Below are 14,214 nucleotides of genomic sequence, written 5' to 3'. Positions count from 1 at the left end.
GAGAGAGTGGGGCTTGCCCATAACTCTGTTCCCCCTCCTTGCTTGTTCCACAAAGATGCATGTCTCTAAAATTGCAACAAGCGAAGGAATAGAAAGAGAGGTAGAGGATCTAAAGGAAGCTCAAATCCGAGCTAATGACCTAGGGCAAAATAGTTGGTTGGAAATAGCCAAATTATGCATGAGGAGCGTGGTAGCAAGAAGAGTGTCGGAGAAGCTAGAAGCATTTAGTGAGCGGCTGAATCAAACGATGGATCTAAGTCTCTAAGGCTTGCTAATGAAAGCACAAGGAGCACACAAGAAACATTAAAAAACACACAAGAAACATAGCTGAAGTAATCAGAGAACCTGTAAAAGGACAAATCCAAGAAGGCTCCAGTAGATCCAATTAGCAAGTGCCATGTGGCACCAACTACCTATCATTTTCATTCGGCATAGGGTTTTGATTCTTGTTGTTATTGTTGATTTGTACCAATTCTTGGACCACACAATCTTATATGCAAGTGCAAGTGATTGTCCAATTCTTGGACCACACAATCTTATATGCAAGTGCAAGTGCAAGTGATTGTCCATGAACAAACCACTACAGAACTTTGTAATCCTTCACAAACTCTAATACAAAGTACATCTCTCTATGCTTTCTCTAATTTTGATGTTTTACACATTGTCAATGTTGCTAATGTGCTTATCTGAGCAAAAGCAAAGCAACAATATAGATAGAAAAATCATGAATAGTGGCAAACCTAGGCGGTGATGACCGAAAGTCACCTAATGATCCTAAACCCTAAGTCCCTATCTCTCACCAAGATTCTTGACCGACTAAGAGTAGGAAGGTGGATAGCTCGCACATCGGGTGCTTTTTTTTTTGTGAGCAATTGCGGGTAAGCAATCTTGCAAAACTGGCGAGGCGGTTGAAATCGTAACACCACATGGGTACTATCTTCTAGAGCCATATCTTGTTCCCTACTCTCTCTCTCTCTCTCTCTCTCTCTCTCTCTCTCTCTCTCTCTATATATATATATATATATATATATATATATATATATATATATATATATATATATATATATTGACGCATTTACACACCAACACATTTCACACATTTGCAAGATATTTCACATGTAACATATAGGACATTTCTCTCTCTCTCTCTCTCTCTCTCTCTCTCTCTCTCTCTCTCTCTCTCTCTATATTGACACATTTACACACCAACACATTTGCAAGATATTTCACATGTAACATATAGGACATTTTTCCCTCTCTCTCTCTCTCTCTCTCTCACACACACACACCCACACACTCGATATTGACACATTTCAAACTTTTACAAGATATTGATAAATGTCACTTCCATACATGAGACATGAATACAAAATCCATGAAAAACAACAATAAATGTTTTTGGAAACCAATGACATGGTCATCTCTATGACTCATATTCCATGTGAGGCACTAGCACTACTTGAAGTTGTATGATCTTGCTGGTTTATGTTGGGTCGTGGAGCCCCCCCCCCATGCGGATACTGATATGGGTTGGTTATGTTAGGCTATGGTATACCATAAGTATATGGCATCATTTGTACTCCTGGTGGTGGTGGATAGTAAGAAAGTTGCCGAGATGTAAAAGCAGCACCAGGTGGTACATATGAAGCATGCCCTGGCAACCATTGGGGTTGTCCACGCCAAGGTTCCTCCAACGAAATTTGAGGTTGCATTCTTGCTTGAATAATTTTCTTGGATTCTTTACCTTGAAACCAAGTGGAACCCAGGTCTATGGGCACATCTTGCAAAGGAGCCAACTCCTGATTATAACACAGCCAATCATTTTCTATGCTTATACAATGTCGGCGAAGCTCCTTGCATGCCTTAGCCATGACACCAGTCCCTACAAAGCAATACATTACTAATACCCCTTCCATTGTGAAAGTACCAAAAGGAGCCACCTGCCAAAATGAAGAAAAACTTAAGATCAATGTCTTACATTGTATCGAATCATTACCAATAAAAAACAAGTAGTGTTTATTCTATACCTTGCAGTCTCAATGGTCGCTCAATTGCGCCCCGTAATGGTTGATTATCTGTCCCCCTAATATGAGTGGCACGCCTTCCTTTTAGGCGGAGTGACTCACTCAGGAGGTCAGTGTAGTGTGTAAACCCAAAGATTGTAGCAAATGCATCCTTACCGTTCATTCTCATATATGTTGGAGGTCGAACGCTTGGTGGATGTCAAACAAATACCCCAACAATCAACATTACTACCTGCACAGTCATGACATACACCTCGCTTGTTTGAATAATAATTTAGAGTTTTCTTTTAATTTCCCAATACTAGAAGAAAATAAAGTTGTGGTTCATACCTCTTCAAAATCTATCTCATCAAAGCGACGATAGCTCTCTTGCAACTCAAGATACAAAGTGCGTTGTAGAACAAGATCATGGGTTCTGGCTGTCTCCACCACATCACCAAAATGGTCACCGATGCAAGTGCTTACAAAGGTTCCATCCTCTCTTAAGAACTCATTGCCAAGAACACATGCCGCCTCAACAAGCTCTTTATTCTAAATGTTCCAGTGAGGGACTAGCGGAGTGTCCTTGTCTATAGGCAACCCTGTGGGAAAATCTGCCCACACCATTGAACAACCTTCCAAAGATGAGGGTTGGGTTCCTATATTTCCAAACTTGTTCAAGCCCCCAACAAACTTTGCCAGCCCATTATAATGCGTGGGAGCCAAGTTTATATTAAAACCCTGTTGGAACTACAAATACTTATGTTCAAAATACAAGTTGGGGTTTTCATGCACTTAATGTGAGATGTTTCTCCCAATTAAATTGTCGGTTATTTTAGTGATGTTTCCCAAAATACACATGTGCTTCTGTGATATATTTTGGAACAATTGTATATAAAAAACCAAATATGGTTACACAATTAAACAAATGCTTTAAAGGAAATGATTGAACGGCTATAAAATAAGGTTAGTGTCCATTACTTGTTGGAGGACTGTCTGAAGTATTCGTGTCATTGTCTTCATCATCCATCACCTCCTCATCTTCTGTGTGATCATCCTCCTCTGAATCGTCATCATCCTCCTCATCTTCACTTATAACCTGTCTTTTCTTTGTGATTTTCTTCCTTTTTGGGGAACCAATTCTTTCCACATTTGACTTGCCACCCTTTTTTTGTGCCAAGATTAGTGACACCTTTGCCTAGCCCACTTGCATCATTTTTAACATTTGTAGGCAATGCTTCTTCACTCCCTGCCTTGGTTGCGCCTTTCTTGCCATGGCCTGTAGAGGTTGTTTGGATCCCTCAACTCCAGACCGCTTAGGTTGTTATAGATCTGCTTCACAAAATTACGTCAAACAAATGGTTAACATAGAGCAAGGCATGGAATATATCGCATGGCACTGGGCATGGATAAAACCTTTCCACAAGGCCTCCTCATGAGGGGGTATGTCCCATTGGGATAATCTAACTACCATGGGCACAAACTCCAGACCTCTTTTTCGACAATTTCTTCTATCCATATTTCCAGATATATGCCATTTTCCTCAACCTCACTGAAGACCCACTCATCTGCCGGATGACGAAGCTCGAGGAAAGAAACTATGTCCCTCATCAAAACCCACCACCTAGTAATAAATAGGATAATAACGAAGTTGTCTTATCAGCATACATATACCTAGTGTACAAGAAAATTGGAATGAAATATTCTATTCTAAGCATACCTGTATATGGTGCGTCTTGCTATACATATGAGATGTGGTTGAGCCGATGCTATGACCGAAGACTGCATTGCTTTTTGCCACGATACAAATATGGTGTTAAAATGTTTTTCTTTGCAATCGGCCAAATAATCTTTCAGGGACATTATTCCCTTTGGTTCTCCTTCCACCATGAACATCCCGTAAAATATTGGCTTCTCTTCCTCTATTTTGCACTTCATATCAAGTGATCTGGTTATTAAGTGATGCCAATACACGTACTTGTTGAAGAGTGTGTGGAATGCAAGTTCTATGCATGGTACCCGTGCAGACTTCATAGCATTCTCTCCTTTAGCAAACAATGGTTTGAACCAACTTGCCCTTTCTACAAAAAATGAGCAGCCATGCATTACACTCTAAAACTTTACTAAAACCAACTTGCACTTTTTGCACAACGGATGAAACTTACTCATTTTGGAGCGGGCAATGAGTTGCAGCTTCTCGATTGTGAGTTATTGCTTCTCATGCCAATCCAAGTACTTAAATACCACATCAAAGAAATCATTTTCATTTGCAGGATTTGCAATGGCTACAAATGTGTACCCCTTTTTCGTGAAAATCATCTCTGTTTCCTTCAAGTAACTCTGGTACACCTACTCCTCATTGTCTGTGCGTTCCCCTTCCTTAGGCAATCCTCTCATTTTTATTTGAATCGTTTTCTTGAAGTCATCATGTTCTTACAAATCAAGATGGAAAACCTTAAGAAAACCTGAGCTAAAGAAGTTACATCTTTGAATTAAATGTTAGAGGCATGAACAAATATTACTTGAAAAACAAATTGGGACAACAGTGCCATTGGGACACTGTACCAACTTGGTTTACCACTTTTTTATTATTGCGAGCAACTATTGTGGCTGCCCACTTCCATTCATTGTCTATTAGCTTCTGTAACAAAGTATTCGCGTTTGCTAGCCCGAAATGTTGCATCAGAAAAATATAATGGCCCAGTGTGTGTGGTACATGCACACAAGTCACCCTGATGAGCAAAACAACAATTAATTGCTTCAGTCAAACAAAGAGAATACTTGCATACAAGACAATTAATAGCTTCAATCAAACAATTAATAGCTTCAGTCAAACAAAGAGAATACTTGCATACAAGACATTGAACATCCGTATTGTAGAATATTTATATACCTATTGAGGTTTGCAAGGTTCATTAGTAACTCTGCCTCTTCTTCCTTTATGAAGGAAATGATGTGACACCGAACTTGAGGATACACATCCTACAAATGTAACCATTCTATGTATCCAAGACAATGAAGAAAATTATATTGGAGCTTTCAAGAACGATAGAGAACATTCCAAAGAAAGGAGTGTGAATTTAACTTACTTGTTTCAATGGTATGAAGCCATGACACATTTGAGATTTTCATCAAACGAATTCGATTGTTGCCACCAAAACCCATTCCTCCATCTCGGGTCCTTAGGGTTATGTTATGTGGGGGCTTCCTTGGGAAAAGACTTAGAAACAATGAACTCTCCCATTGATGGCATATAACCATGCCTATTGAAGCTCTCTTCAAGTTCCAATAGATGGTTATCTGTAGTTCGAATGGCTGGATTCAGACAAAGCATGTACAATGGTATAGGTGGTAGTCTCACATCATCAACAAAGTGTGAAGACAACCAGGCCTGCAACATCTCAGTATGCACCAGCCTCCCAAAATTTTCCGGTAGAGAGGGCAAGTTCTCATCCTCCTCTTCTACCAATTGCCTAACAACCCTTTTTCGAGAGCTCTATGGGGTAGAGGAGCGTGCTACATTTGTTCCTTGGACCACATTTGACACGATTTCACTTGGCCCTGCATTTTCAATGCTCTTGGACAATGTTGGTTGATAAATGTTAATGATGTCTGGTTGATGACAAGCTTTTCGAGATAGGGTTGATGAAGCCATCCTGTAACATATAACATTAAAAAGTGAGTGTATATGTATATGATTGTGTTTTAGTATGTGTGCATATACCAAAGTGTATGGAGAGAGAGAGAGAGAGAGAGAGAGAGAGAGAGAGAGAGAGAGAGAGATGCATAGAGAGAGAACATCACCTCTTGGCTCCTTATGGTGGGCAATATAAAAAAAGACATCACGAAGCCCTTTTGTACAAAAACATATACTTACCATGGTTAAAACTAACCCAACCCGAAACCTAACCTAACCACTCCAGTTATTCATCTACACCATAGTTGGCTAAGATAATTCGCAGGTGTTGCATAGGATTCATGGACCCAAATTACTTTCTATTGAGAGAGCTTATGTCTCTAAGCTCAGATCCATAAAATATCTTAATCAAAGCCATAATCTCTAAATTACTAATCATGAATCTCTTACTTAGCCCATGTGTCTTCTCACAACAAGGCATAAACTTTGTCCTCTTTACATCGACTTTGTATCAAAAAAATATTAGAGCAAATCAACCATTCATTAGTTCAAGGATTTGAAAAAACCCTTACCTCCCCTCATTGATTAACTAGGAGAACACACACCTCCCACTCAAGTCAAAAATTTCTTGATAAGTGATCTTGTGCTACCCATCCAACAATCTTAACATAGAGTACCACTGATAAGAGATCTCCTACAACCCATCCAAACAATCTTAATAGAGACCAATAGAGTAGAGTAGTGGGTATCAAGATACATTAGCTAGATGTTATAGTGAAGAGAGCTAATGACCCACGTAAATGAAAAGTTTTCATAATGCTTGAGCCTCCTTACTTGATGTACTCACCAAAAGTATCACATGCCTTTAAGTCATAGCTCTTGATGGGTATGCCATGGGCCTCATAGTAATTACTTATAAGGTTTCCTTGTACCTCCCACTAGTTTGGTAATTATCAAAACTAGGAGGAGTGAGCCTTCTCCTAGGAGTTGAGCTTATGCATACAGTGCTCACGAGAGGCTAAGGTCCACGAGCCCAAATGGAGGTCATCCGAGCTTGGCATGATTAATTGAGAGAGAGAGCTCTCGATAAATCATTTATGGCATGATTTATTGAGAGAGAGAGCTCTCTCTCTCTCTCATGGGCAAGTTAGGGTGTGGGTGAAAAGTACTTAACAACAAGTGATGCCTAGGCTAATGCGAGTACCACTGATAAGTGATCTCCTACAACCCATCCAAACAATCTTAATAGAGACCGATAGAGTAGAGTAGTGGGTATCAAGATACATTAGCTAGATGTTATAGTGAAGAGAGCTAATGATCCACTTAAATGAGAAGTTTTCATAATGCTCGAGCCTCCTTACTTGATGTACTCACCAAAAGTATCACATGCCCTTAAGTCATAGCTCTTTATGGGTATGCCATGGGCCTCATAGTAATTACTTCTAAGGTTTCCTTGTACCTCCCACTAGTTGGTAATTATCAAAACTAGGAGGAGTGAGCCTTCTCCTAGGAGTTGAGCTTATGCGGATAGTGCTCACAAGAGGCTAAGGTCCATGAGCCCAAATGGAGGTCATACGAGCATGACATGATTAATTGAGAGAGAGAGCTCTCGATAAATCATTTATGGCATGATTTATTGAGAGAGAGATCTCTCAATAAATCATGATTGATTGAGAGAGAGATCTCTCTCTCTCATGGGCGAGTTAGGGTATGGGTGAAGCATGCGATAGCCTAGCCTAATGCTTTCAAGATAATTGATAAAGAAGAGGGAAAAGTACCTTACAACAAGTGACACAAGGTGTGTGACCTTAAAAGTAATTACTATGATTATTTTGGCACAATGAATTGATACAAGGTGTGTGACCTTTTGGCACAATTCATACGATTGATTTTTTGCGAACCTGGAAACGAACGTTATGTGCGATTGTTTGCAAACCTTAAATTGAGGGAAAACAAGCATGCTTTATTTTGCCGTTTGCATGCAGGAAATGAGCTCGCTTATAATGCTGTAAATAGTTGTTGTAGAGCTGACGTGGCATGTGAGTGCCATGTCATATTGCCGACCTTCGGCAATATGAAGTGGCACTCACATGCCACTTCAGCTCTGCAATTTGGCGCTCCCGACATGCAATTTCTCGTGACACCGATTTGGTGCTCCCATATGCATCAACACTGCAATTTGGCGCTCGCATATACGTCCTCCCCTATTCATCTTTTGTATGTACACTGAAAAATTTAAATGAAAAGGAGTGCAAAGCATGCAAATAATGACGTGGCCCTCCCATATTCATCTTTTTCATAAGTTGACATGGCCCTGTGTGCCACGTCATATTGTCGAGGCTTGGCAATATGACGTGGCACACAAGGCCATGTCAAATCTAATGTATTATACCTTAGTAAGTCATTATACCTTAAGGTGGACCTTCCTAGTCCATCTAAATATTTTTCTATTTGCAGATCAAAATTTGCACATTGATGATGTCAATATAAGCAAATTATCAAATTTAATAACATTGAATACTTGTCAACGTGGAACCACTAGTGATAGCACATCCACCACTAGGTTTTATGATCCATGCTTTAAATAAAACAAAAGACTTTCTATGGGTTAAAAATAAAACAAGCCTCTTGAGCATGGTACTAGTAAATTAATAGTTGATGATGCACACTTATATGTTTTTCTTAAGTGGGATAGGTACACAATCATCGTCCTTTATGTGAAAAACCTCATCTTGACATGGAACCATGAAAAGAAGATCTCACAAATAAAGACTTGTTGAGCCAAGAGTTTAAAATGACAGACCTTGGGATCATGCATTCCAACCATTGACATCAATAGAAAAAATAATAATTTGTTGTTTCTATTTAAAGCATTGCAATACAACCATGTCATTGTCCTCGAAAGATATTAAAAATCGAAAAGCATATAAACTTTCATATGACATCAAATGTATACAAAATAATAATGTTGACATCAGTATTTAAAAAATGTATTTTGTTATTTACGTTTGAAGCATTTCATTATAATATGCCTATTATCCTAAAAAGATATAAAAAAGAAAAAAGAATATAAACCTTCATATAGGAAGTTAATAGTGCATGACATCGAAGACATTATATATTGGTAATATCATATCATAATATATATATATATATATAAGTTCAACATTACGTTCACATTCTCATGCAAATTTTCCAAAGCAAACATTCACATTTAAATGTGAGGGAGATAACATCAAACATAAATATATTTTTTTGATACCAATTAAAAGAGCTCCTTTTCAAATTGTTCGCCTAGTGCTAAACATTATAATTAGGTCCTTATATTTTAAGAGTGGATTATAAACATGATATGGTTCACATCTAAATGAGCTCCTTTTCAAATTGTTCGCCCTAGTGCTAAACATTATAATTAGGTCCTTATATTTTAAGAGTGGATTATAAACATGATATGGTTCACATCTAAATGAGCTCCTTTTCAGATTATTCGCCTAGTACTAAACATTCTGATTAGGTACTCCTTATTTAGAGTAGATTGATGTATAAACATGGTATAGTTCACATCTAATCCAAAAATATGGAAATATATAAAATATAGGTGCTTGCATGCACAATATGATTTACCTACCTCAACCCTAATTTAAAAGTCCAAACATGTGCATGATGGATTCTTTCCCATAGTCACCTAGTATTTTCCTCGGTCTCAATTACAAACACTTCCATCTGTCTGGCTAACATGATGGGAATGAGTTGCACTCTTTATGCTAAGGCGAGTGTATCACAAGTAGGGAGGAAGGAAAGGGGGATGGGGAGGAGGAGGGTTTAAAAACTTCAATTTAAATTTTATAAAACTACAAGGAGTCGTGTAATAAAAAATGGAAGCAATATTACTTGGTGAAAATTTAAATTTTTACATTTTTAAAATTTTACTTTTTTTTACACTGAAGTTTAAATGGTTAACATTAACACTAACCCTAACCCTAATCCTAATCCTAACCTTAATCCTAACCCTAACCCTAATCCTAATCCTAATAAAAGCAGTAACATATATGATATTTGGTAATTATTTATTTAGGACCTCCTACCTAGTGCTTCTCTCTCTCACACACACATGCACACACCCCTCACTATCTCTCTCTCACACACCCCTCACTATCTCTCTCTCACACACACATCTCTCTCTCTCTCTCTATTATGGAGGCTTTGCTTTTTTGGTATAATATTTGGTAATTATTTATTTAGGACCTCCTAACTAGTGCTTCTCTCTCTCTCTTTCTCTCTCACACACATGCACACACCCCTCACTATCTCTCTCTCACACACACATCTCTCTCTATCTCTATTATGGAGGCTCTGCTTATTTTCCCCAACAATGGTACACCTTAGATGAGGGTTCCTTTGAGCAATGGTAAAGGCTTTGTGGACAAAGATTTTCTTATTCGAAAATGTTTACCTTCATAGTTCAAGGGTTTAGAGGCGATCACAATCACAGAAGATAAAGAGACACGTGCTGCCCTTGTTCCACTTCAACATATAGAAGGCAAGGAGCTCTACCTCCTTGATGACCTGATATCTCTTACATATGAGGTATGTGTAAGCTCAAAAGCCAATACATCAATTGGTACCTCTAATTATGTGAATATTGAAAGTTCAACAAATTCTGGATGATAGTGTGCTACGGAAGACAACTGTATTAGATGCAGTGCCTCTATACACCCAGTTACCCAACCATGAAGTACTTTCACCCTTGAAATCAAAAAGCATTGTAGAGTTCTTATTGAACATGAGGAAAGAGAACACTTTGACAAAGTTGGTGAGGCATATACCTTGGGTGTTTAAGGTGAATGAGCTTCCTAGGTTCTATGATGGGGATGTAATATTTAAGTTTCCTGCCACCATGGGTTCTGCAGCAGGCATGGATGGTATGGATCACATCATCATGATGATGTGAAGGGGGTCTTACCTCTTGATCCAATTCAAGATTCAAGGGCAGTGTCTACCCTTTTACAACTCCAGTTTAGTGTTAAATGATGATTACAATAAGTTTACAAGCATCAATACACCAAAAAATTACATAAAGCCAAGGACAGTTGGTTTGTATTGGATGGTTGGGATATCAAACCAACTTCAAATTGCAATCTAAAGTGATAGAGATCTGTATCACATACCCAATGGTAACTTTGAACCATCAATTGCACTAAAATATAGTGATTAGTGCAAATTAATCACTAATTAATAAGATTAATCTCCTATTTTGTGTGAAAAAAATAGTGTGTACAGGGAGGCCAGATCTGGTGCCTTAGAGTTCAAATGAGCTCAAATCCTTTCAAAGGCATCAATAACAGTTAGTCTAGTAGAGGATCAATCCCAAAAATAAAAGATTTGACCAAATATTGAATGCTTAATCTCTGTTTTACCAAAGTCACTTACAGATTTGATCCATAGCTTCATGCCACTTCTCCTTGATGAATTTTTGAAATCTGAGATCATAGGTGTGTAGAGCACCCTTGAAAACCACTGGGGCTGAGAGGAATTAGACTAATTCCATTTGTGGAAGAGTAGATCTGTAATTTGCTTCAGAAAATAGGCGCCTCCAAATCGATGAAAATTAGGAGCAACTTTTAGCAATTCGACACGTTGATGCACCAGGCCAATGCGTGGGGGTTGTGCCTAGATGTGGCTAAGAGCTTTTAAGCTAATTTGAAGGCTGGAGGGAGATCAAGCCCCTCCACCAGCTAGGGGTGTAGAAGACTAGTTAAAAAGGGTTAAAATAAGGATTAATTTCTAATCTATGATTAGAGTACCTACAAACAACCATCTCTACCAGCTACCCTCCATGGGTATATCTCTACCCACTTACTGGAGAGCCAATATAAGTAGTAAAAGGAGGGTGAAGGGTTACTCACACTTATAGGTTTGTCACGGAGACACACTTATAGGTTTGTCAGGGAGATGCGTTAATGCTACATTGATCATTACTTGTCAGAGTGCTGGTAGAGCAGTTGGAGGAGGTTGAGGTCTTAATAGTGCATCGATAGCTTCTTGTTTGTGGACAACAATAGTGTGATCGTCGTAAGTCAATAGCCCTTCGAGAACATAATGATGTAGGTGGCATTTGGAGGCAAGAGCTCGTATGAAGCTTCATCTCGGCCACGAAGTGGAGCATTATGTTCTTGAAGGGCTATTAACTTATGGTCAGCATTGTTCCAAGGGCGGTGCTATAAGCTGGTTGACCAACAGAAAGGGTGGTGCTGAGCGGAGGCTTTGTAGAGGGTTGGGCAACATTGGGCGCAGAGGCAAAAGAGGGCAAGGGCATGGAAAGGTGAGAACCAGCTACAAAGGGGGAGTGCCCACGCAGATTGTGAGGGAGTTAAATGCAGGGGAAGTGCCCACACAGATTGTGAGGGAGCTAAATGTAGGGAGAGTGATCTATGTGAGGGAGCTAAATGTAGGGAGAGTGCCCACACACGCTACGGGGTGGGTTCGACTGCATGCAAAGGTAGAAGTATTAGGGTTTATTATAATTATAATTATTTTGTTTTATTATGTAGGCAACCAATCCAAGTGCCACATCACCATAAATTGGGATCTAAGAAACTTGTTCGTGCGATCACAATTTCCTGATGATTCAACATCTTTGATTGATCTCACTTCTACAATTGCGGTCTGACCTCACCGATCTCACATCTTTGATCGCCGATTCTTAGATCATGGTGATTCAACATCCTTAATCATTGATCATGGTGATCTTTTGGACAATCCCACTTTCCAAACAATTCAATCAACACCCTTAATTGTTGACCATGATCCAACCTCGTCGATTGCATATCTTATATCATTGATCTCACTTTTATGATCGCGATTTGACCTCTTTGATTCCACCCTCCGATCGTTGCATTAGGATTATCGATTCTACTTTGACTTTACAAATCGCCACACCCCTTAAATCATCGCACGATTGGACCCATGTCGATCCAACTTTAGAGCAACAATCAGGTGATTGAACTTTAATCGGCCAATTTGACTCAAGTTCCATGTTAGAACATGCAAATGCATGTGCATGTGGTGCAATTATACATGTTTTTAGTTGTTTTTTTGACGATTCTTAATATGTTTTTAGTTATTTTTTTTACGATTCTTAATATGTTTTTAGGTTTTTGTGTTTTTATCATTCCCGATAAGGTAGTGACTGTACACTTGACAAGGAGGGTTATGTTACATATGTACACATAAGCTAGGGCTTAAGGCTTACCAGGCACGCAATCAACATGTAGAGAAGCATTTACCCATCCACGAGGAAAGCCTAGATGCCATCGTAGTCAACTTTGTGGTACGCTTGATTAAGCGGTGTCTTTTGAGTTCCATCTGTGAGTCAGTGTTGCGATAGGGTGCACACAGGCGTTGTGAAGTTGTGAGGATATTTTTGAGCCCTAGGGTTGCTTGACGATGCTACAAAAGTGTGTGTATAATTCTCTTTAGGGTTTGGCACCATGGGTGGCTCTTCTTTGATGGAAATAAGGATGGGTAGGGCCACTACATATTTCCCCTTCACCTATATCCATGAATTATATATTGTTTAATGCATGATTTTCCAAAAAAGAGACGCGTACTTACAAATCTGATGTATCTGTTTGCTGACAGATGTATCATATCAATGTACACCACTTCACATTTGAATCATGGGTTGATGGGAACAAGGATGGGTAGGGCCGCTACATACATCCACTTCACCTATATCAATGAATTATATTTAAGAAAATATTGTTCAATGCATGCTTTTCCAAAAAAGAGACAGGTACTTACAACTTTGATGTATGATATCCATGTGCACCAATTCACATCTGGATCAATAAAATCATACCTTGCGTAAGGTGACTACAAAAATCTAGCTCTTTTCGTGCCCTCTTGAGAATGGTTACAATCCCGATCAGGGCCTTTGGCTAGCAGCACTGAGGTTCCCTCATTGGTTCTATAATTGGCTTTGGGATGGGTTCAAGAATTGGTTCAGGCATAGCTAGTGGTTCATCCTCGACCACTTGCTCAAGTACTGGCTCTAGTTCAACCTACACCTTCCTCACAAGCTCTTGGGCTTGGTTCATTATCTCTTTCTCCATCATGGAATTGGGACACTCCTTAAGTTTCTTTGGAAGGTTTTTGTAGTCAAACGGTTTCTTCTCTTTGGGAAGAGCTACTTTAAATGGGAGAGATTGCTCGTTCTCTCTGTGAGGGAGGTAGCTTCGAAGCTATTGTGTGAACCTGATGGTTCTACGAGAGCACTCATCAATATAGTGCAGGCCCTTGCAATGGAAACATTGAGGAGGTGGCCTCCATATCATATTGCTAAGGTCCCTCAATCTTTGTTGCACCATGGCTTCGAATGAAGAGTTATAGTCAATGGAGCTGGGGGGTTGCTCTAGGTATCCATATGAATCATATTGCTCATATGACTCATAGCTCTTGTGTTCTAGGCTCTCTGAGTCCAATGGCAAAGTCATCGAATACTATTGTACTGGTGTGATCCTAAGAGAAACATGTTGGGATAGTAATACTGGAGGTGGGTATAGCATTGGTGTT

Source organism: Cibotium barometz, chromosome 32 (assembly GCF_041138505.1).
Source record: "Cibotium barometz isolate CiBa-2024 chromosome 32, ASM4113850v1, whole genome shotgun sequence".
NCBI classification, from domain to species: Eukaryota; Viridiplantae; Streptophyta; class Polypodiopsida; order Cyatheales; family Cibotiaceae; genus Cibotium; species Cibotium barometz.
The sequence above is the reverse complement of the archived record's forward strand: the minus strand, read 5'-3'. Positions refer to the sequence as shown.